Below are 21,430 nucleotides of genomic sequence, written 5' to 3'. Positions count from 1 at the left end.
CTAAGAAAAATTCCAACAGTGCAATGAGCTCTGTCCAGGACAGGGTGAACTTGGGTGTAAGCAGAGGCCCAAGGAATGCTGGCAAATGTGAGGAGGGGCTTCTGTCCTGAGCAGGAGTGGCCTGGAAGACCCCTGAGGTCCCTGACCTATTGCGGAAGGTGGTATCAGTACAGGGGACTATACAGACACAACTCCAAGCCACTCCTTGCCCATCTCCCAGGTTTGATGCCCACCACGTGGAGTCAGGATGTTCTCAGGGGCCTCTGACATTCCTCAAAAGCAGCCTTAAGCTGCCTCCCTGCTAGGGTGGTCAGTATTTCATTCATTCATTCATTCATTCATTCATTCATTCATTCACTCATGAGAGAAAGAGAGAAAGCCTATGTGCAGAAGAGAGTTTCTGGGGCAGAGGGAGGGAGGGGCAGGGAGGAGCAGAGGGAGACTCTCCAGCAGCCTCCCTGCCGAGCTCAGAGCTCAGTGTGGGGCTCCTTCTCAAGACCCCAAGATCGCAACTTGAGCTGAAACCAAGAGTCGGATGCTCAACCAGCTGAGCCACCCAGGCACCCCCGGGGTGATCTATATTTTAACTGAGATTTCTGAACACCCCAAATTCTGCACCTTCAGGCACTATGGCAGACCAGGGAAGGGGCAGCATGTCCTGGCCACCTGCTTCACAGACACTGGTTGTGGTGGGGTTGGCGCTAACAGCGAGCAGCATCTTTCTGCCAGGCCCAGTGCTGAGCACTTTGCCCCTCACTGAACCCCACTTCCCAGGGCAAAGACTCAGGGGTCACTGTTCCAGTCTGTAAGAGAGACTGGCGTGTGCAGCTGGGTATTGGCTGCCTGCCTCCGGGGCCCGGCCCCTTCCACTCAGCCAGGGCTGGCGGCTGCTGGGAACAGTGTTTTGAGTCCGGTGAAGGGCAAAAGAGGGGGCAGCTCCGGAATGCTGGCGCTGACTGCAGGTGCACTGTGAGGAGGGCCCTCCGCGGTGGATGTGGTTTGAAGTTTTTGGGGCTTTGGAGGCTGAAGAGAGCTGCTCTGGCCCTGGTCCCCCGGGGCTGGCTTTCTCATGAAGGACATAGGTTTTATAAATATCTCAGCCCTCCCATGGTTCACATGGCACGGGGAATTAAGAGGCAAATTAGGAGGAGGGGGAGGGTGGGTGTCAGCTGTGCAGGCAGCCTCTTTGGGGATGCAGAGTTCATGGTCAGAGCAGGCAGGATTAAATGGCTTGTCTGTTACCCATGGCCACTGGTCTCCAGGCCACTGAGGTCAAGGCCAGGGTGTAGGGGCAGATGCTTCAGATAGAGCCCTCAGGGTACAGTTTGAGTGAAGAATCACTGGCCTTTGTCGGCGGTTCCTCAGGTGAGTTTTCAGAAGTAGGGGGAGAAGAGCTTGAACCCGACTATTCATGTCTGCAACTACCAAGGTCAGAACTCAGTCTGGGGTCAGGGTCAGGACTTAGCTTGGGGAAGGGATGAGGGTTTACTCATGGGTCAAGGTCAGGGCCCAGTCTGGGACCAGGGTCAAGATTCAGACGGTGGTCAAAGTTGGGGCTCCATGTGCATCCAGGGCTCCTAGGGCGGTCATATCACCTCTGACACTGGAGTTTTACTGAGGGACAAGCCAGTTCTTCTGCAATGACACTGAGGCCTAGGATCCAGGACTCTGCTTTATCCTGGGGAAGGAGCTGTGACCGTGGTTTAGTCAGACCAGAGACGACAGCAGTGGAGGTGTCCCCTCTGCCCCCACCTAGGACTGCTATTCTGGGCCTCTGTAAGTCACAACGTGGGAGTTCAATATCAGGGGACACCACGTGGCAGCAGTAGGTAGTTAATGACCCAGCAGGAGGCGAGTCAGAGCCAAGAGTAGTGCCATGGTGAGTGAGGGTGTGGGGTGGGGCGGAACTAGTTTTGGTCAGGGAGGCGGGAGGCTGGGGTTTAAGGCCTGCTATGTCCCTGCCTCTCTGTGTAACTTCAGGTTCATCCCTGTCTTCTCTGGGTCCCAGCTCTAACACCATGGGGAGGGAGAGTTTCTAAGTTCCCTTTATCTGTGAGAGGCCACGAACGGATGCTCGCTCCCCAGGCAGGCCCTGCTGGGGATCTCATGACTTCCGCATTGATCTCTAGGGGTCAAAGTCTTGTTTGACCTTTGAGATCCAGAGCAAATATCACCTCTTCCATGAAGCCTCTCCTTACTGAAATTCACTGCCCCTTGGCCCAGTTTGCACACTTCTGAGTTCCCGATCCGGCCTGGGGCCCACTCTGCCAGGCAGAAGAGGAGGCGTGGTCCTGACTATCTTTCCCACCAGGCTGGGAGGTCAAGAGCTCAAGCTCTATCCCCCACCCCTCAGTATCCTGGCCTGCAGGGTCCCACAGCCACGGCGCCTCTGAACCTCGGACCCTTTGGAGAACAGAATTGTAGTGGTTTCTACCATTACAGTGCTTCCTAAGTAAATGGCATGGGAGGCACGGTCACTCTGCACACACCTGAGCCCTTAACTGCCTGTTTCCCTTTCAAGTGCACTGTGAGCCCGGCCTCTCCTTGTATTTCTCCTTTTCCTTTGTCCGGTGAGTAACTCAGAGGCAGATGTATAACCTAGCTTTAGCGAAGTACAACCTGGAATTAGCTCACTTCTGTCTTTCCTGTTTTTTTCTCCTGATCTTTTATTTATTTTTTTCTTATTTATATAAAGGAATACAGGAACAAATAGAGGGGGTGCCTGGGTGGCTCAGTCGGTTAAGCATCTGCTTTTGGCTCAGGTCATGATCCCAGGGTCCTGGGATTGAGCTGCACCTTGGGCTTTCTACTCAATAGGGTGTCTTCTCCCTTTCCCTCTGCTGCTTCCCCTGCTTGTGCTCTCTTTCTTTCTGTCAAATAAATAAATAAAAACTTAAAAAAAAAAAAGATGAGGAAAAAAAGGAACTGAGGAAAGAAGCAGGAAATCTTCACAAATTAGACTCATAGTTATAAACGATATATACTAGGGTTCACATAGAGAGAGTGTTTAGCCCTAAGCACTTGGCTAAACTATAAGAGGCCTTTGCTAAGTTCATGACTTGGCATTCATTATCTGCTCTAATCCCCACCACTCCTATAAGGGAGAGGTGGGCCTTCTTGTTACCTCTGTGCCGAGGGTGGGAAAGCAGAGACATATAGAGAGGAAGGAACTTGCCCAGGACAGAGTGAGAAAGAGCCGGAGCTGGGACTTGAACCCTCGGACTCCCAGGCCAGCCTCCTTAACCCATGTGCTTTCTCGCCTCCCCAGCCACAGAATGCTGGTATCTCCAGGTCAAAAGGGTCTGCAGGTTTGTCCACAGCTATGAACTTGGGCCCATTAAAGGTCTGGCTCAATACACAGTTGTTTTCAAACTTCCCAAAGAAACTTTTTGTTTTTAACTTGAGAGAGAGAGAGAGAGAACACAAGCAAGGAGAGGGGCAGAGGGAGAGAGAGAAGCAGACTCCGCATTTCAGCACGGAGCCTGATGACACAGGGCTTGATCCCAGGACGCTGGGATTATCACCTGAGCCAGAGGCAGATGCTTCACTGACTGAAGCCACCCAGACACCCCCTGCCAAAGAAACTTTTAGACAAACTCTGGGGCAGCAGTCAAATTTTTAAAAATATGGGTAAGCCTGGGGCTGCCAGCAGCAGTTCCACCATCCCAAGGCCAGCCAGAGCTGCTGCACCCAAGGGCAGAAGAAGACCTCTGCAGGGTTGCTCATGGTACAGTAAGAGAGGAAAGCAAGAAACAGCCCGTGTCCTACAGTAGGAAACCAAGGGCATAATTTCCATCCAGGCACACTGTAGAATATTATGCAGTTGTGAAAAAGAATGAGGTCCATCTCTATGTAGAGAGCCGAGGAGAAAAATGTCCAAACCAAAGGATATATAATGAAAGTAAGCTGCAGATCAGAATATGTTTTCATTTATGAGAAAAGCACATGACATAAAACAATGCTTGTAAAATTGCAGAGAAAAAGATGTGGGAAAGTCTGAAGACCCCAGACTTACATCTCTAGCCTGGATCTCCCCCCTTGAACCCCAGACTCATGTATCCAACTGTCCATTCACGTGTCCACTCGGCATCTCTAACTTCACATGTCTAAGCCTGCATTACTGTAAACCCACTAACTTGCTCTTCCCACAGTCTCCCTAGCCTGACTGACGGCAGCTCCACTTTCCCAACTGATCACAAGAAAACTCTGGATTGAGCCTTGACGACTCCTTGTCATTCCCACAAGCAGCCCAGTAGCTAATCCTGCTATCTCAGCTTCTCAGACAGAGGAGGCAGGGGTCGTCTTAGCCTTGACCAGAGCTCGCCCGGGCGTTCCATTCAGCTCTGGGCAGCTCCCCTAAAGAGTGGGCATGCAACAGTGACCATCCCAAGAGTCATGGAGAAGTAATAATCGCAGGAATAATGTTAATAGCTCTCACTTCTTGAGCAACCCCACCAGGCCCAGGACTTGTCACGCTCCAAATCACTTACATCTCTCACTGACCCTGTAAGGTGGAGAACCTATTATCTCCATTTAACGAATGAGGTCCAGAGAGGTTGCCTGGCTTTCCCAGAGTCACACAGCTTAGAGGTAGGACAGCAGGAATTCTAACCCAGTGTGTCGAATTCAATCTCAAAGACGCATAGTGAAGCCAAGTCCTTGAAGAATATTGGAGAGAACTGGAGTTGGTGAGTTGGAGTCTGGGGAAAGTGGCTGAGAGGACAGGGGGATCTCTGCCAGCTCTGGGAGATCAATGAAGAATGGGCTAGGGGGGGGGGTTCTGTTTTGGGGGGTTCCAGGATCCAGGGAGGAAGTGGGTCATTAAGAAGCTACTTTGGGGGTTCCAGCAGCAGGTGGGACTGCCCTCCCGGTGTATCTTTGGAAAGGATCAGGGCATCTCGGGTTGTAACACTGGTTGTAAACAGTGTATGTGGTTTTCTCCTGGCATCTGGTGCCAATGATTAAATCAGGGATAATAAAGAACCCGTAATGAGCAGGACAGTCCAGCTCAAGAAAGAATTGTCTTACCCCAAGTGTCAATTAGTCTCTGTTGGAGAAACAATGAGATACCATAATTAGTGTACAATTGGAATAGACAAAGGGATCAATGGGACAGAACCGAGTTCCTGGAAATAGATCCATAAATACATGGGCATTTAAACATAAAACAGGAAGGTTATTTCAAAGCAGTGAGAAAGGGACAGAGTATTCAATACATCTTCTGGGACAAGAGACTATCCACGTAAAAATGAAGTTAGATTCCTACGTCACACCACATGCCAAGATAAAATTCCAGGTGGACTAAAGACCTAAATATGGACTGTAAAAGGAAAACAAAGCTTTAAAATTATTAGAAGGAAACACGGCATATCTTTATGACCTTAGGTGGGGAAGGCTTTCTTAAGTCATTAACAAAAACAAGTAAAGATAAAATGATGCTTTTTTACATCCAAAATTTAAACATGTGAACAGAAGAGACATAAGCAAAGTTAAAACACAAGCAACATGCTGGGCAAAGATATTAACAGCGAGCATGGTAAGGACTCATAAGCCAAACATATAAATCTCTGAACAAATTAATAAAAGAAAGGTGAGCGGCCCAGAAAAAACTGGGCAAAGTATGATAGGAAATTCAGATGTCCGTTAAACAGATAACGACACTCGGCCTCTCCAATAGTCAGGCAGTGCGAATGACAATGAGGCGTTTTCTCCCAGCAGACTGGCAAAATTAAAGGCTGATGAATCAACACAGGGAGGCCCAAGGAAATGGGAACTCAGATGTAACACTAACTCAAATGGACTACCACGGAAAGGGATTTGGCAGTGTTTGTTAAACCAGAAATGCCTGCTTCCAGAGAAACGCTCAGGCGCGTCCACAAGGAAGCTGACTGCTTACGACGAAGAATGAGAAACACCGAGACGTCCCCTGGCAGGAGGATGGACAAAATGTGGTACGGGCGTGCTGTGGAATGCTGCTCAGCCAGAGACATGGGTGAACTACAGCTGCGCTTGGACTTGGACAGATGTCAAAAATAGGATGAGGGGAAAAAAGCAAAATGCAAAGGTAACTCATTTATGACAATATAATTTACATAAGAAAACCATGCCAAGGACACCCTTGAGCTCAGGTTTGGGCAAGTTCTCTCCATCTGGAATGGGTTTCAGTATTTTCTTTCCCTTCCTTCCTCTCCCCTCCCTCCCTGCTCTTCTTCCTCCCCTCCTCAAACGTGTTTGCTCTGTACTGATGGGTGCTGGACAGGAGGCCATAAGTTGTATACTTATCATGATAAGTCCTCCACTACCACTGAGCCCCAGAATGACCTTTGACCCTGGCTGCAGACAAGCCCTCCCCCGAGACCCCGTGTCACATGGTCTCTCAGGGTCTGTGACGTGAGCACGAGCCAGCACTATGCCGGCTGCATAGCTGTGGGGAGCCTCACAGGAGACTGTGGGTGAGGTGCCTCGTGTCTCTTAAAGTACATGTGGGAGGGCCGGGTACTAGGGGCTGACACCAGCCGCAGCAGAGGAGGATGGCTGGTGGTGCTAAGCTCCCCGCCTTCCTTTCTCCCTGTTCTCCTCTGTCATTCCTGCCATCTTTCCCTCCTTTCCCTCCTCACTTTGCTTTAGTGCCAGGCCTAGGAGCCAGAGGAGGGGGAGGAGGGTGCAGCCAAATCTCTGGGACCAGGAGCCATGGCCACCTGCATTGGGCTGGGGAGTCAGATCTCTAGGACCACAGGGGATCATAAGAGCAGGTAGCCACCTCCCCTGAAAAGCCAAACAGCTGCCAAGGGCAGTAGCCACGATCACGTCCAGGGCCTCAGATGGTCACAACAGGGTCCTGGAGACAGGGTGGCTGAGGACAGCCTAATTGGGCGTGACAACAGCCCTGTGAGGCATATTAAACTTGGAGCTGTTAGAGTGCCTGGTGGAGGAACAGCCAGAGCTGGCCAGGCCACTGACGCCCACAGGGGTGCTTGGCTCTGGGGCTTGAGTCTGCCAGCCTGAAGGAATGTCTGTCAGCTGGGGCTGCCAGGTGCTGCCCCAGCCTGGCTGCCAGTCCCACTGGGAAGTGACACTGGTGGCTCAGGGTGGCAGTTCTAGGCCCTTCTCCACAAGTATTTTCTGGGACTTGCTGTGCCACTTTGGGGGGCTTCCTGCCCTCCTCTGGGTCTTATTTCTAACAACGGATCTGTTTGCCCTTTCACACACACTGTTTCTCTTCTGATCCTCAAAACCACCCAGAAGAGAAGTGATTACAGCACCCTTTTGCCTTGTTAGAGATGGAGAAATAATCTCAGAGAGGTTAAGTGACTTATCCAAAGCCACACAGATCACAGATGGCAGATCTAGGACTTGAATTTTGGATGTCTTTGATACCTGGTCCCATTTTGTGACACAATGTCAATTTTCATCTCCCTGAAGCCTGGGCCAGTGGTGACAGGAGAGTGGTGGTGCTGTCTTGGGCAAGGAAATGCAAAGAAGAAAGCCAAACCCAGTCTGAGTCCTGTTGTATGCCCCCAGCAGGTCACATCCCTTCTCTGGGTTGAACCAGATGACACCCAGGATCTTTTCTAGACTTGATGTTCAAGTCTGTGGTTTCTAGTCCTCAAGGCTTCTCAACTCCATCACTTTCTAGCTAAATAACCTTGGGAAGTCAATCTATAAAATGAAACAAGGCGCTCTTCCCCAGTGTGGCTATGAGGAAAGAGCGATCAGACTTGTCAAGCGCCCAATGTGCAGTCTCAGTGTCAGTGCTCAGTAAATGGACATTCCTGTCTTTTCTATATAATCCCTGAGCCTCAGGCCCCATTCAGATCTGGCTCAAATCTCACACCTTCCAGAAAACCCCATGAGGTTCAAAGAGCATATGTATTTAGTAATATCCTCATCCCTTCCTATGTGTGTAAGACTAATATTACTTCATTCATGCATCAGTTTACAAAGCTCAGCCCCAGCCATCAGTTTGTGAAATGTTATCAACAAACTTCCTATTACGACTAAAGAAACTGAGCCGAGAGAGAGAGAGAATCCTCACCTCACTTGAATTCTCTATGCTTCTGTTTGCTCACATTTAAAATGGAGATACATATGAGTACTTCCCCCATAGACTGGTGTTTAGAAATAAATGTCATAGTACGTAAAATGTTCTTAAAAGTGCACATGGCCAGACAGTAACATGGGCCCAAATCAACCTCAGATATTTCTGATCCAATTTGTTCAATGCCAGGACCAAAGTTTCTGACCTCCTAGCTGGGTCCCCCAGAAACCAGTCCTAGAAATGATTAATGAGAATTATCTGAAGACACAACCATGGACAGCAGCCCCAGAAGATGAGGGCACAACATTCTCTTCAGCACCACGGACAACACCTCTGCCATCAACACCAGGGATCTGGCAGATAGGTCCTGTGTACCCTGAACAGCCAAGAAACAAGGTCAGTGTCAAACCCCTGGCCCATCCTACAGTGACACTGAAAGCCTCTATTTCCCAGCTAGTTACCTGCTCTTCTATTTATAAGGCCCAGAATGGGCCACTTGCGTTTCCATTGCCAGATGCTTTCTTTTATTCCAGAGTCCTGTCTTACAATTTCTCACCCAGCGATTGGGGTACCTCCAGGAGGTCTTCTGTGGGTATTCAACCGGGAAACCTCACCTCCTCAGACCTAGAGAATCTCCCAGACCTTCCTTCTCTTCACTCCTGGCCTCATTTCAGACACAAGCAGAGATGGCCACTGGGCACAATGTCATGGCCAAGAGTGGCAGCAAGGGCCAGGCTGACTGCCACCTCATCTCAAGGGCTGGGCTCACTGCCCACTGAATAAAGAGGAAGAGCATTTATGATCCTTCAGTCTGTCCCATTCCATCATTCATCCCTAGGGCCATCTTTTATTGGTTCCTTGCCCATTTGATGAGGACTGAATTCCTGCTCTGACCACCTCTATCTCTAACCTTACTGGCTGCTGTAAGGGTCTCATTGCAAACATCTTGAACTGTCTCGGGCCCTTCCTCGAGGACCCCTCGGGGCTTCATTTCAGTGGGGATGCCAGCAAAATCAGCAACTCAGTCTGTCTGAGACAGCAGGAGGGAAAATGAGGCACAAGAGAATATTAGTGTCCTCCTCTTATAAAAGGAAGAAGGCCACCTCCTTAGAGCTCTGATAAAACAAGATGGTGTGTCCAGCACCAAGCCTGGTACATAATAGGTCTTAACACCCGTTTTCCCTTCCCAACAAGGAAAATATAATAGTGGAGATGATGACCACTACCAATACTGGATGCCTTCTCTGTGCCAGATAGTGGGTCAAAGTCTTCAGGGATACAGAAGGCGAGGATTATTATATTCATTTTGTTAACAAGGAAATCAAGGCTCAGAGGGACCAAGGTGCCTGCCAAAGGTCACACAGCCAAGCAAGTTGACAGAACCAGATCTCTACCCTCAAATTCCAGGCTGCTTCCCCACCTCTAGCAGGCCTCAGATAACTACAGTCACCCCTACTTCTCACCTGGGGACCCAACACAGCCCATTTGCTGCCTGCCCACATCCAGTGCTGGAAGCTCCATGCTGAACTGGTTGGCTGTTGAAAAAGTGCCAGGCCTAGACACTTTGAGAATGGAGTCCAGACTCCTCAACCCCAACCCCAGGGGTCCCAGGAGATTTCAAGGAGCTCAGATGCAGTCCTCTCTCTCATCCTTGCAACAGCTGCTAACATGGCAAGCTGGCCTCCACCCCAACTGCCTCTGTATCACTCCCACACTCAGAGGTGTAGGGCCTGTGAAGCACCCACCATCATCCCCAGCGTCACTGATATTCCATATAGGACCTGTCATACCAGTCATACAGGTGAGGACTGGCCTAGGGAGGAGCTGCAACTCACCCCAGGACACATAAACATACATGATCTCGGGACTCCAGACTCCTCCTCCAGTGCTCCCTCCCCTAGACTGTGGGCTCAGTGGGAGCAGCAGCCACAACACTCTTGTTCACTGCAAGGTCTCCAGCATCCACCCCACAGGCCTGGTCTACAGAAGTTTCTTTCCGACTTCTGTGGGGAGGGGCAATGTGTTACCTACTTTCTCTATCCCGCCCAAAGAACTCTGTATAGAGTAGGCCCTTGACGAGTATTTCTTAAATTATTTCATTCATTCAATCACTACCTATTGAGTGTTTAATGTATGCCATGCATTGTTCGATGTGGTCAGACCACAGCAGTAAGAAAACACAAACAAATGGACATTCCAATCCTCTTATGACACTGACAGGAAGGAAGTGAATATGCCAGTCCCCTGCCTGTTTCCCCTACTCAGTGTGAGTGCCGAAAGAGCAGGGACTGTCCCTGTCGCATGTCCAGGACCGTATATACTGCCCAGAACACAATGTATGCTAGCCAAATGAATGAATGAATGAATAAATGCAGGCAAAGCAATAAAACAAAGGCAGCGACCATTTATTGAGAGGTGACTCTCTTCTAGGTGCTAAATGTTTTATGCACATGAATTGTGTCACAGAATCTTCCAACAGCCCTTGCTTTGAGGTGGGCATTTTAAAGTAGATCCTGCTAGCTATCCTACTTGTCATTCTTTTCTTTTCCCTAATTAACAGAAGCACCCTGTTGGAGGGATCAACTTCACCAGCTTCCCTTGCAGCTAGGGTGGCCGTGTGGCAACATCTGGCAAATGAGATATAGACACAACAAGCCCACTGGGTGGGGCTTCTGGGAAATCCCTTGTTTTCCTGAGAAGGGCAGATTCAGAAAGCATGCAGTCTTCACTTCCTTTGTCCTGCCTGGAATTCAGATCCAACACTTGGGAGGCAGAGCAGCCATTACATAGCCACGAGAATGAAAGGTACCTGCTAAGGGTGGCCGGGGCCTGAGCCCTTGATTACTCCCTTGCATTGCTGCACCGGCTCTGCATTGTCTGCTGCTGGATCCTTGTTATCCTAAAGGAATAACCTCCTGGGTGTTTATATCATGGTTAATTTTACCCCTTCTATTATATGCAGCCAAATGCAATGCCAACTGATTCAGTATTATTACAACAGGCGAGGCTCAGAGAGATCAAGTGAATTTCCCTAAGTCACACAGCACCCAAACATCTAGAACTGGCCTCTGTGCTCACTTTCCTACCTACTGGCATTGCCACCTGCTGTCCCAGGCTGTGAGGAAGTCCCTCCCTACACCCCACAATTAGCTCTCCAGTAGGACTCTCCCTGACCACTCTGGGATTTAGTTCTAAGTTCCCCTGATGTCCCCCAACCCCTGCTTACCTGACTCCACCCCTAGCTACCCCCAGGCCCAGATCCTCCCTTCAAAAGTTGCAGGAACCTGCTCAGATGCCCCACTCCTGTGAAATGCACTCTCCCCCATTCCTGTTCATCCACCACTATCTGGTCCAGAATCACCTCACTGACTGCCTCCAACAGTGTGCACAGCAGGCTCTTGAGCAATCTTTGCAGACAGGTCTCCTGGTTCTCATCTCTTCCCCACTTCCTGCACCCACCACCATTCCTTAGGTGCAGTTTTGATAGGACCTGGCATTCAAGGCCTTTAGGATCTGACTCCTGCCGTCTTCCGAACATCTGCTCTTGCTGTTCCCTCTGCCTCCCGATTCACCCCGACTAGCATTTGCAGGGATCCAGGGATCCTTCAGACCACAGACAGGCCCTCTCCAACCATCCTGCCTTGAGTTGGTACCTACCAACACCATCTGCCATCACAGGGTCTCCCAACCCCTGGGTCTACTTGAGTACAATCTAGAACTTGTCAGTTCACTGTTTGCATGTCTGTCATCTACTCCCCTTCCCCCACTAAGAACCAGAGCTTCTTGAGGGCAGGAAACATGCCCATCTTTTCCGCCAGTTTCCCCAGTGCCTGGCATGAGGCCCAGTACTCAGACTCAATCAGGAAGTGCTGAATGAAGCTTAAACTTGCTTCCCACGCCTTCCTGCCACCTACCTTCTACTCTAGCCAAATAGAACTACTTAAGGTTCCCCGAACCCTCTTATTACACTTGATGCCCACAGTCTCCCCCAACTCTGCCTCCAGCCAGGCCTTCCTCTCCTTCCCATCCATCCAAACCAAGCTGTTCTGTGTTGCATGGCCTCAGGAGTCAAGCAGATGGGCATTCCAGATGCCAGCGGGGGTGAATGAAACCTTGGGACTTAGAGTGTGTGTGTGTGTGTGTGTGTGTGTGTGTGTGTACATGCTGGGAAACCAGCCACCTTCTACTTTACCCTGGACGTGGAAGCCTCTTATATCTACTTATACATCCATTTCTGCCTCCGATTACTCCTATTTGAGCTAATTCTGAAATGCCCCAGTATTCCCTAAGTAGCTACCACTGTAAGAAAGAAGGAAAGAAAAACACAAATATTTATGGAGCCCCTACTATGTGCCAGATGTTGTTCTGGAGCAAATAATAACAATGATGGTGATGATAATAGCCCTAGTATTTGCTGAGCACTTCGCATGTACCTGACATCATCCTTATGGCTTTTAATCAGATAGACTATTACTATCCCCATTTTACAGATGAAGAAAAAGGCTCAGAGAGTTGAAGCCACCTGTCCAAGGTCACAGAGACAACAAGCAGTCTTGAGCTCAGATCGCTCTAATCTAAAACCTGCTCCTCTGCCAGGCAGAGCTGGGCAACACCCTGGGGTCTGGGAGGAGGCACTGCTTCCTCCTGCAAACTCCTGCTGATGAACACAAAGCTGGAAGCCACCACTTCCTGACCAGGGGCTCTTCTGGGTTAAGACCGGGCTGGTAAGACTTACCCTCATCTGCAAGGCTGTAGACCAGTGCTCCAGCCCCCAGGAGGACCAGGCCCAAGGAGTCTCGGGCTGGACGGAAGTCCGTGAGCCTGGGCTCTGCTTCCGTGGTAAGGCTGAAGATTTTCCCAACAGCCGGGGCCAAATTTATCTGCCAATCCCCCGAAGAGCTGATTCCAGCGTCTGTCTGGAAATGTCAGCCCGTGTGGTTGGAGGAACACGGGGAGAGTTTTCCTCTAAATAGCAGGAAGCATATGGGAGGCGGATGGCACCCGCCGCCCCAACCTGCCAACTCTCACTCAAGCAGGAGCTAAAAGGGACCCAGAAGGGTCTGGAATTCCTACCACCTCCTGGGGTGGGGGAGGAGCTGGAGACAGAGAGAGTGGCAATGAGAAGGGCCCGGAGCAGGCCCTGAAGGCCAGGCAGGCAGGCAGGAACACCTGACTGACAGACAGCAACCCCCGAGGCCCTCAGATGGCAGTGATACACCCCAGGATTTAGCATAACATCAACAACAGTAATAACAGTCATCGCAGGGACAGTAGCACTTGCTCTGCGCCAAATCTGGGTTAAGCACTTTATTTGGATGATTTCACTTCAACTTTGCAACCAACTCTAAGATAGGTGCTGCTGTTTTTCCTACATTACAGATAAGGAAACAGGATCAGAGAAGGAAAAACATGAAATCAGAGATTCTTTGGGCTGGAAAGGACCTTCCGTATCCTTAGCTGAATCACAAATACTCTACAGACTCTTCCATCAAGTTGTAGTGCAGCTTTTTGAATATTCCTAGGGATGGGGAACTCATTACCACCCGTTAGCCCATCTGCAGAGAGCTCTTTGTATCCAAAAGGGTTTCCTAGCCCAAGCTGGAATCTCCTTCCTTAGAGGTTTTCCTGTGAGTGTCAGACCCAGACTCTGTCTTCCCTGAGAGACAAAGAAAAGCAGGGAGTAAGGCCGCTCTGGGTCTCCCTCTGCAGGTGACAAACCTGGTTCTTTGTTTACTCTTGGACCCCTCGCTATGGTAATCAGAGCAGCCCCCAGCCACCAGCACTCCCTTAGCAGTTCCTTCCCTATGCACACCCTCCTCTGACCTTCCTCACAATCCCTGGGGAGGTACTGTCATCACCCCCGTTTTACAGAGGACAAACTGAGGCTCCAGGAGGGGAAGAGACTTGCTGGTCATTCAGTGAGGGCAAGGGGACAGTGGGCTGCTGCTTTAAGTCTCATGAAAGCTGAAGAGGTACCTGCTGGCCCCCTTGGGGACTCTTACTGACACTCAACCAACCTTTGCCAAGGTTCACCTCGATGCTGGTCCACAAGCCCTCCAAGACCACGCCACCCTTTTCCCCTGCCGTAACACCCACTAAGTCCCCAAGCCCTGTGAAATCTCCCTGCCACATGCCTTTCTGCACCATCCCTATGGTCTTGCCCTGCCCAATGTTCTCCCCAACTGTCACCAGCCCAATGGCAAGACCTTCTTAATACCTAGACCTACACTGACTTTGCATCCTTTTCAACGCAAGGATCTGATACAAACTTCCCCACTCAATAGTAGAGGCCTTCCCAACTCTGGCTCAGGTGACCTCTCCAGCTCCCCTTGCCCTGACACCTGGGGCTTAAGAGCTTAGCAGGAGGCACGTGAGATCTTTGCATAGCCCACTTCCCCAACCTGGCTCACCCTTCCCAGATGTCTCCCCTGAAGAACACTTGTTCATCCCTTAAGACTCCTCTGAGAGGGGTAGAGTGAAGTTCTCTGTCCCAGGAGATCACTGATTAATAGACATCTCTTTCTGGTAAGTGCATTAGTCTGCTTCCCCTGCCTTCATTGATGGAGACGCCTTCCCCTGGCTGAGCTGCCCCAGGCAGGGGCTGCTATAATGCATCTTCGTGGCCTGGGGTCCAGCACAGCGCCTGACACACGGTAGGCACTTATACATGTTTGTGGAGTGTGAGAGTGAAAGACTATGCATGGGTGGCGGGGCACAAAGAGGTATCGGAGATGACCCAGGAAACACGGCTGGTGCGTGTCACAGCTTTGATGTATCAAAAACAAAAAATGCTGCTGTCACAATAATCAGCAACGTGTGATTAATGATGATTTTGCTGACTGTCTCCAAATTTAGGAGGATATCAGGGGATATTCTGGGATGCCTGAAGCTTCCAGAATAAAGCTGTCCAAGCCTCAGTAGATGAAATGAGCAGGGCTCACCTACAGACAGGATGGGAGGAGATGATGAGGAGGGCCATGCACGGGGGGTGAGGGCTGTAAGAGAGTCCTCACCCCAGGCCTGCCTCAAACTTGCTCTGTGTTGTTGTATAGGTGGCTTGGCCTGTCTGATTTTTGGCTTCTTATTTTATTTTATTTTACTTTATTTTATTTTATTTTATTTTATTTTATTTATTTGACAGAGAGAAATCACAAGTAGATGGAGAGGCAGGCAGAGAGAGAGAGAGAAGGAGACTCCTTGCTGAGCAGAAAGCCCGATGTGGGACTCGATCCCAGGACCCTGAGATCATGACCTGAGCGGAAGGCAGCAGCTTAACCCACTGAGCTACCCAGGTGCCCCTCATTTTGCATATTTTTGAGGTTTATCCATGTTAAAACATAAATTGTTTTTTTTTTTTTTAAGATTTTATTTATTTGACAGACAGAGATCACAGGTAGGCAGAGAGAGAGAGAGAAGGAGACTCCTTGCTGAGCAGAGAGCCCGACGCGGGACTTGATCCCAGAACCCTGAGATCATGACCCGAGCCGAAGGCAGCGGCCCAACCCACTGAGCCACCCAGGCGCCCCGATGATTTTTGGCTTCTTATCTGTAAAATGCAAAGGGAATTTGAAGAATTGATGGAAGCAGATGTGTAGTCAAAGATGGAAACACCGCCTCTGCTGTCAGGTTGATAGAATTCTTTCCATTTGGGCTCCCAGCAGGGTATGCAGAGCCTCAGAGCTCGCTGGTCTTAGAATCCTCTGGCCTGAAAATGCAGGCCCCTGCCAGCCCTCTGTCACATCGTTTGGGAGGGAGACCTCAGTGGCAGGACTGTGGATTGGATCCTGCAAAGGAGCTTCCTAACCAGAGGTAGAAGGAACAAGAGTGAGTTCCCCATCTCTGGGGGTATTCAAGCTGTGGCTAGACACCTCAGGACAGGAATTCTGACTCAAGGTGGGAAAGAATTTAGACCAGTAGATATGGACCTGACTCCTCCAAGGTTATGCTCTTGTACCAACTAGGCTGAGCTTGCTGACATTTCTTTCCTTCCACAACGTCCCACAATGTCTCCCTGCTGCTTTCAGGGTCAAGTCCAAGCTCTTACTGTAGCATTTGAGGCCCCTGTGTTCTGGGCCCACCACTGCTCTTCTGCTGATGGTTCCCCCACCACATGCCTTGGGGCCTCTGACACATTGTTTCTTCTGCCAAAAGTGTTTCTCCTGTACTCTTCTTGGCTCCTCGGCTTACAGCCACCTCCCGCAGAAGACCTTCCTTGCTTCAAGCTGGCTTTTGTGTTCCCTCAGCCTCTGCATGCACACCCACCTTCCAGATAAATCATCCGCTGGCTCATCTCTTTCTCCCTCAATGATGGCAAGACCCTCAAGGGCTTCCTACCAGGGCCAGCACAGGCTCTCGACACAGAGGGCCAACGTCTCCTGAGCTGAACTGGAACCTCACAGACTCCAATGTTCTGATTCCAAGAGAGACTAGAGCTGCCCCTGTGAGCTTCTGACTGTAAGACCTGGGCTCAGGATGGTTCAATAGTTGTATCATTTCTTCTGATTATGAAAGTCATGCAACTTGGGCAATTTACGTAAGTCCAGGAGGGGGAGTGGGTGGTGTCTGGCCACTTTGGGACTTTTTTTTTTTTAAGGTTTTATTTATTTGACAGGCAGAGATCACAAGTAGGCAGAGAAGCAGGTGAAAAGAGAGAGGAGGAAGCAGGCTCCCTGCCGATCAGCGAGCCCAACGAGGGGCTTGATCCCAGGACCCTGGGATCATGACCTGAGCCGAAGGCAGAGGCTTTAACTCACTGAGCCACCCAGGCGCCCCACCGTTGGACCTTCTTGAGGCCACAGTCTACATAGTACTGGTGGTGTTGACTCACCTCCAGCTGGGGTGGAGAGGGATGCACAGGCCCGGCTGCCAATCAGAGCAACTGATGGCGGGGGAGGGGCACATCCACAAATCTGACCAGTCAGTGCGAACACTAGCTCCTGGGCCTTGTGTCTGAGTCTTGCCTATTCCTCAGGGTGGCTCCTTATCGCCTATATGATAGAGCCCTATAAGAACATAGGGATAACCCAGAGGAAGCAGAGTGAGAAATGGGGAGGAGAATCAAGCCCTGGGGAGCCCTTGAATTCTGCTGAGCCCCTAGATTCTGAGGAGCCTGACTTACATCTGGACTGGACAATTTCAAGCCAATAAATTCCATTTTTGTTTATAGCAGTTCGGGCTGGGTTTCCTGTCACTTATATCTGCAAAGTACCAGAATGATGCGAGCACAAATACCAGTGGGGTTCCTTCATGTCTCACTATCCAGAGGAACCTGCCACGAACAGTTTGATGGTTTCATTCTGCGGGTTTCTCTGAGCAGGAGCGCACCTGTATTTATACGTATTTTTTTCTAACAAAGATGAGATTACACAATATCCACCATTCTGTAACCTCCTTTTTCCTTAACAATGCACCGCGGACTTGTTTCCATGTCAACAAGTATAGATCTACGGCATTGTCTCTACAGTCACTGAGACTGCCAGCGTCTGGCTGGACGGTGATTTATTTAACCATCTCTAGCTGATAGATAATTGGGTAGTTTCTCATTTGTGACCATCACCAGGAGAGGCTCAGCAAACTTACTTGTAAAAGGCCCTTGTTTGCTCTTGCTGGATTATTTGTGACTAAGATTCTATGAGTCCAGGAGTTTGACTTCACAACTAGAAGTTTCTCTCCCTGAGATTTAAGACTCTCTGAGTGTCTAGAAAGGTAGCAACTGTCTTCCTGGGCAGGTTTTGTGGCTATCAGAAAAAGCAAATCCAGGGCTAGGGGTGCCCCATAACAACATCTCTGGCAAAAATATTCACTGACAGGTATGTAAGCAAGTTGGTTAGGAGGTAGCCGGACCTTGGGGGTGGGAGGGTCCAGCCAGCTGTGTGCACCTGGCTAAGCTCCCCACCTCTCTGGGCCTTATCCCCCAGCTCAGGCTGACTTGTAGTGACCAAGGGAAGAGACCAGCCTCAGGGATCAGTCAGCACTGAGAGCCCATGCAGGATGTGACAAGCACGCAGTCTCTGTCACCTTTCGCAGTCACAGTGACAACAGCAGCTGCCCCCAGTGATGCGACACCGCTTTGTTCTAGTCCTTTACATGCTTTAACTCACGAAAGCCCCACAGCCACCTTCTGATGCTGTTCTTGTCTCTGTTTCACAAAAGGGACAACTTTGCTTCAGAGAGCGAGAGAGTGGCTTGTCCAAGGTCACCCAGCCAAGAAAAGGTAGAGCGAAGGTACGGCCCAGATCTGCTGATGCCCCAGCCCCTGCCTCACCCCATATTACTGCGGTAGGCAGCAGGAGAAGAGAGGTGCCTCAGGCAGCACTGTGGAAGCCCAAATCCCCTATCCCTCCCCACCAAGTGCTAACACTCAGAAAGGACTCCAGATCTAGAAAAGTATAAAGAAGACAGCAAAGATCTCCCATGCCCCCACTGTGAACAGTTTTCAGAAACACATGCAGCTCTTAAAAAATGATATCATGCTGCCCATGCTGTTTTATAACCTCTTTTTTTTTTTTTTCCAACTCTACAACATTCGGAAGTTCTTTCCGCAGTGGGAATCTCGGGCTGCAGCCCCATTCCTAACAGCGACAGTGGGCGCCATTGGAGGACTTCAGTAAATGAATCGAACTAGTCTCCTAGTGATGGACATATAGGTTATTCCCAACTGTCCTCTGACGGTCAACAATCCCCAGTGAACATTCTCTAGCATGTCGGGATCCCTGTCATACTTCAGGCCCCGGCCGAGCGGCCACACCCTTAGAGAGGCCATCTGGGACTGGAGCACATCGGTCAGGCACCCCCCCCAAGCCCCCCGTTCGTATTTGCAACATCACCTGCTAATTTCCTTCAGTGCCTTGATGGGAGTCCCTTCCCATGCGCCTTACTTGTTTGGGTGATCACATACTATCTGTCTCTCCCCAAGGCTGTGTGCTCTGTGAGGGCAGAGACTAGCAGGGACCGGCACTCGACAAATGTCCTGGGAAGGCGGGAACACCTCTGCGGCTGGTGAAGAGTGGGCACCCCTGCATCAGGGTCTGGAGATGCCCTCTCCCCAGCCACATCCCCAGTACCAGTTCAGGGACCCACAGTCATGGGATCCTTGCAGTTTTTGTGCCTGGTGCCTGACGAGCCAGGACCCCAGCCCCAAGCAGTGCTTGCTGCGTGCGTGGGACACAGGGCACTAGAGTGTGACGGAGCAGCTCTCCTGCTCACCGGCTGTGTGGGCTGGGGCCGGTCATTTCCCCTCTCAAGGCCTTAGTCACCTTATTTGTAAAATGGGGCCAATACCACTGATCTCGCAGGGTGGTTTTGAAGATTAAGAAAGATAATGAATGTGTTTAGCACAGAGTAGGTCCTCTGGAAATGCCAGTTTGGTCCCCGTGCAGTTAGTTCCGAGTTTGGGGCTGACCCTGTTTCACCTAGATGACCTCTTTTTATCTTGGATGAATCCTGCGTATGCCCTGGCCTCCTTCGCTGGCCTGCCCCTAGGGATGGCCCATTGCTAGCCCATGGCTAATGTTCTGCTCAGGGTCAGTCTCCCAGACACATCTATTGCCCATGGCCACAGACACCTGCCTGCCCTCCAAGCCTTAACAACGCAAGAGACGCTGACATGCACTGGAGGAACAGGTGCAGGAACCTTCTGCCCTTTTGGGCAGACTTCCTCGTCCCCCATCCCCAAACATGGGGTAGTGATGGCCAAGTCAGCCTGTCCAGTTTCTCACCCCACCTCCCCCCGCTTCCCTGGAGCATTCTCTGACCCCATAACCAGTGACTTCGCCTCTCTGAGCCTTGATTTCCTCTTCTGAAAAATGGCCACAGTAACAACATCTATGAGGATTCCGTAAGATGAGGTAAAATACTTAGCAAAGAGCCTGATGTTTAGTAATTGCTCAATAAATAGGAACTGTTATGTTAGAACTGCTTTTTAGCTTTTTGACAATGAAATAGAACACAGAGGGAAAAGTGCACAAAGCAAACGCGGGGGCGCCTGGGTGGTTCAGCCGGTCCAGCATCTGACCTTGGATATCGGCTCAGGTCACGATCTCGGGGTTGTGAGACGGAGCCCCGCATCGGGCTCTGTGCTCAGCAGGGAGTCTCCTTGAGAGTCTCTCGCCCTTGCCCTCTGCCCACCCCCCGGCTCACGCTCTCTCTAAATAATATAAATCTTTCTTAAAAATGTGGACTGCAATAAATCATCATAAAATAAAGCATTGTGCCACCACCACCTGGGTCAATGAATAGCCTACTGTGCCCCCCCACCAATCCTTCTAGCCTCTCCTCACACAGGTGATCCTTTCCCTGACTCTGTTGCTATTATTACTAATAATAAGCAAGTGAAGGAAAAAAAAAAAAACACGTGGCTACTCTGTCTTGACCCAACCAGGCTCCCAGACACCCCCCCCGCCGCCTCTGCCCCGGGTGTGGAGACTCCCCATCCGGTTTCCCGACTTTGGCTTTGGCTAATCTTTAAATAACCAGTTTGTTAGCAAAATAGCAGCAAGTAACACCTCCCTCGCTCCCACCCGAGCCTCCATCTTTCCCACAATGCTGACGGCTGCTCTCCCAACTCGTGCCAAGGAATCCCGTTCTCCGTCACTGGGCCACACACGCCAGGGGCTGCCAGCATGCTGTTATGTCAGCGGCCATGGTCCTGTGCCTCTGGCCATGCCCGGCTCGGGGCAGGGTGGGTGGGGGGAGATGGGCATGGGCACTGAATGGCGATCATTTTCAGGAAGGACCAGGATGTCGGTGCCCAAGCCCTGTGCCCCAGGTCCATGTGCCTCAATCTTCCCATGCCTCGATCTCCCATGGGTCGTTGCTAGACTAACTGAGATCAGAAGAAAACGAAGCACTCAGGGTCAGGCCAGGTCCACAGTCATTGCTCAAGAAATGCTTGCTGTGGTTCAGGTTGCTCAAGCTCTGTATTCAGTCTCTGGGGAGGTCACGCAGAGCCCAGGGCATGACCAGGAGTGCTGGCAAATGACATCCCACAGACACTCACAGCTCTCAGACCATGATACCCTTATCACTTCTTTTCTTGCAACAGCATCTCAGCCAAATGCAATAGGTGTCTGTGGTCGTTACAGCAGGCGGAGGCCAGTCTGGGGGAGTGGGGTTAGGGGGCAGCTAATTAATAGAGTCATTTCCGAGTTATTAATGAGGCTGGCACTACACGAGTGTGCAGCTCCTTGTTCTTGCAGAAGAAGCCCTTCTACATACATTATATACAGCAAACTTCATGTTTTCTTTTTATTATCCTATGGCATTTGCATATTATACATATTTACGAGTCTTTTCCCTTCTCATAACCACCCCATCAGGGAGGCCGGGCAGCTGCTGGCAGATAAGAGAATTGAGACCAGAGGGGCTGGCCATCCTGCTGACCTGAGCTGCCTG

At 50.5% G+C, this 21,430-nt stretch overlaps 1 protein-coding gene across 3 annotated transcripts in view; it reads right to left on the bottom strand.

Moving 5' to 3' along the window:
• Positions 1 to 21,430, bottom strand: part of DLGAP4 (DLG associated protein 4) — a gene marked incomplete at its 5' end in the record, with an annotated part of 196,418 nt that overhangs the window by 118,172 nt on the left and 56,816 nt on the right. The window lies entirely within an intron of this gene.

Source organism: Mustela nivalis (genome assembly GCF_964662115.1).
Source record: "Mustela nivalis genome assembly, chromosome: 8".
NCBI lineage: Eukaryota > Metazoa > Chordata > Mammalia > Carnivora > Mustelidae > Mustela > Mustela nivalis.
The sequence above is the reverse complement of the archived record's forward strand: the minus strand, read 5'-3'. Positions and strand labels throughout refer to the sequence as shown.